Source organism: Eptesicus fuscus, chromosome 14 (assembly GCF_027574615.1).
Source record: "Eptesicus fuscus isolate TK198812 chromosome 14, DD_ASM_mEF_20220401, whole genome shotgun sequence".
Classification (NCBI taxonomy): domain Eukaryota; kingdom Metazoa; phylum Chordata; class Mammalia; order Chiroptera; family Vespertilionidae; genus Eptesicus; species Eptesicus fuscus.
In genome coordinates, this window is record NC_072486.1 from 77,223,504 (window position 1) to 77,226,132 (window position 2,629).

Below are 2,629 nucleotides of genomic sequence, written 5' to 3' on the forward strand. Positions count from 1 at the left end.
AACTGTTTTTCTCTTGCTACTTTTAATATTCTCTCTTTGTCTTTGCTCTTGGCATTTGGATTATGATGTGTCTTGGTGTGGTCCTCTTGGGATTCCTTTTGTTTGGGCTTCTGTGCGCTTCCTGGACTTGTAAGTCTATTTCTTTCACCAGGTGGAAGAAGTTCTCGGTCATCATTTCTTCAAATAGGTTTTCAGTATCTTGCTCTCTCTCTTCTTCTGGGACCCCCATAATTCTGATGTTGGTATGCTTGAAGTTGTCCCAGAGGCTTCCTACACTATCTTCAAATTTTTGGATTCTTTTTCTTTTTGCTTTCCCGATTGAGCGTTTTTTGCTTCTTTGTGTTTCAAATCTTTGACTTGATTCTTCATTTCTCTAGTCTACTGTTGGGTCTCTGTATAATATGTTTTATTTCAGTCAGTGTATGTTTAATTTCTAGTTGGTCCTTTTTCATATCCTTGAGAGTCTAATTAAATTTATTGGCCTTTTCTAGGAAATTCTTGAAAAACCTTATAACCATGGTTTTGAACTCTATATCCAGTCATTTGTTTTCCTCCATTTCTTTTGTTTGTGATCTGTTTTTTTTTGTCTCCACTTTTTTGCTGCTTCCCTGAGTTGGTAGGGTGGCTTTATGTGTTAGGTGACCTATATGGCCCAGTGGGTCAGCCTCCCAGTTACCTGAGGTGGACACTCTTGGTGCACCCTTTTGTGGACTGTGTGTACAGCCTTGTTGTAGTTAAGTCTTGATTGTTGTTAGTATCACTGGGAGGAATTGACCTCCAGGCCAATTGGCTCTGAGGACTCGCTACGTCTATAATGGAAGAACTGCTGTGCTGGAGACACGCTTATGGGGCAGGACTTGCTTCAGTGGGGCTTTGGTGCTCACTGAGTATGCCTCTTGAATGTGTCACTTATGGATGTGAGTAGTTGAAATATGATGTCATCTCACACTGACCACTAGATACACTAGCTTCTGGATCTCCAATGGGGTACAGGTTAGCTACTGTCTGAGGCCACCCAGCAAGAGCTACAGCGAGAACTACAGTTTTCTCCTCTTTGCTTGTGGTTTGGAGGTATTGGAGCTGTCTGACCAGAGCTGCAGTTTGTTAGGTTAATCTGTGATACGGGAGGCCATTCATATGCAAAAGCTGCTACGTGGAACTTGAGTGGGTTTGTAGATTGTGTGGGGCGGGGTCTCAGGGAGTGACTAGGCTAGGGCGTGGCAAACAGCGATGGCTTCCAGTCAGCTGTCTCTGCGTCTCCACGTTTCCAAGGTCCCATGTCCAGAGCCCCAGTGCAGTAAACAATGATTGCTGCGCACACATCTGCAAGTAAGCTGCCCTCACTTTCCGACCCGATGGCACACAGTCCTGCTTCTCCCTGTAGGAGTTTGGGAGTCCAGAGTCTCCCCAGAAACTTGAGTTCAGAGAAATTGGGAGCTTGTCTCCCTTTGGTTTGAAAAAAGCAACACACCCAGTCACCAGCCACCAGCCCGATTTGCATGCCTCCATACCTCAGCTTTTCAGCGCTTGTGCACATCTCAATGCTCTTTCCTCTTTCCTTCTAGTTGTAGAACTTCCACTCAGCCAGCTTTCCTGTGGTTCTGGGTGATAGACTTTTTGTCTTTTAGTTGTAGTTTTGAAATTGTTGTGCGAGGCAGCAGTTTAGGTGTTTACCTATGCCGCCATATTGGTTTTTCTGAGATCCCAGGTTGCTGTCTTGATCCCCAGTGGGGATGGGCAGGAGGCAGCCAATCAATGATTCTCTCTCATCATTGATGTTTCTAACTCCCTCTTCCTTCCTCCCTGAAATCAATAAAAATATATATAAGAAAAATAAAAATAAATAAAAGAAGCCAAGTAGATGGGTGATTCAAGCCATCTCATCCTTGTGGGAGAGAAAAGGGAACATGATCAAGAAGGCAAAGTTTTGCTTTAGATTTCACTTATGCAGCAATCTTCTCAGGGTTTCTGAACCACAGGAGAATAAAATGCCTTATTTTAATGTTACCACCTTACCATAGAAATCAATGAAGTTTTTCTATTATAAACTAATAAGTTCAAGATGTATAGACAGAAAGTATTTACAATTCTCTGGAGTTACTCTAAAGTCTCTTGATACATAAATAATAATAATAACTCATACAGAGTAACATGGGTAGAGTTTTACTTTCTTAGTTTCACTTCTGTGGTCATGTCTACTTCCTAGGACACTGAAAAGTTGATAACAAAACAACTTAGGCTACAACCTGAACAATGTTTTAAAGATCACTATCTTAAGTCAAACACCAAATCATCTATATAGCTCTTTTCCTATTTCTATTCAATAATTATCTGCTTATATTTTTAATGTTCCTATAAAGTTGAAGTCTTCAGAATTTGTTAAGCACAGGCCTGGACCATGGAAGACAACCAACAACCACATCTGAGAGTCTGTTTCTCCCAGAAGAAAAACCCTTTCAGCAGTGATTCCTCAATATAGGAGCACCCAAATATATAAAAAACTCTTGATGGACTTTAAGGGAGATATTGACAGCAATGCAGCCATAGTATGGTAATTTTAGACTCCCAGATATCACTGTATATGTCTTATATACAAAAAAAAATTAACAAGGAAACAGAGGCTATAAAT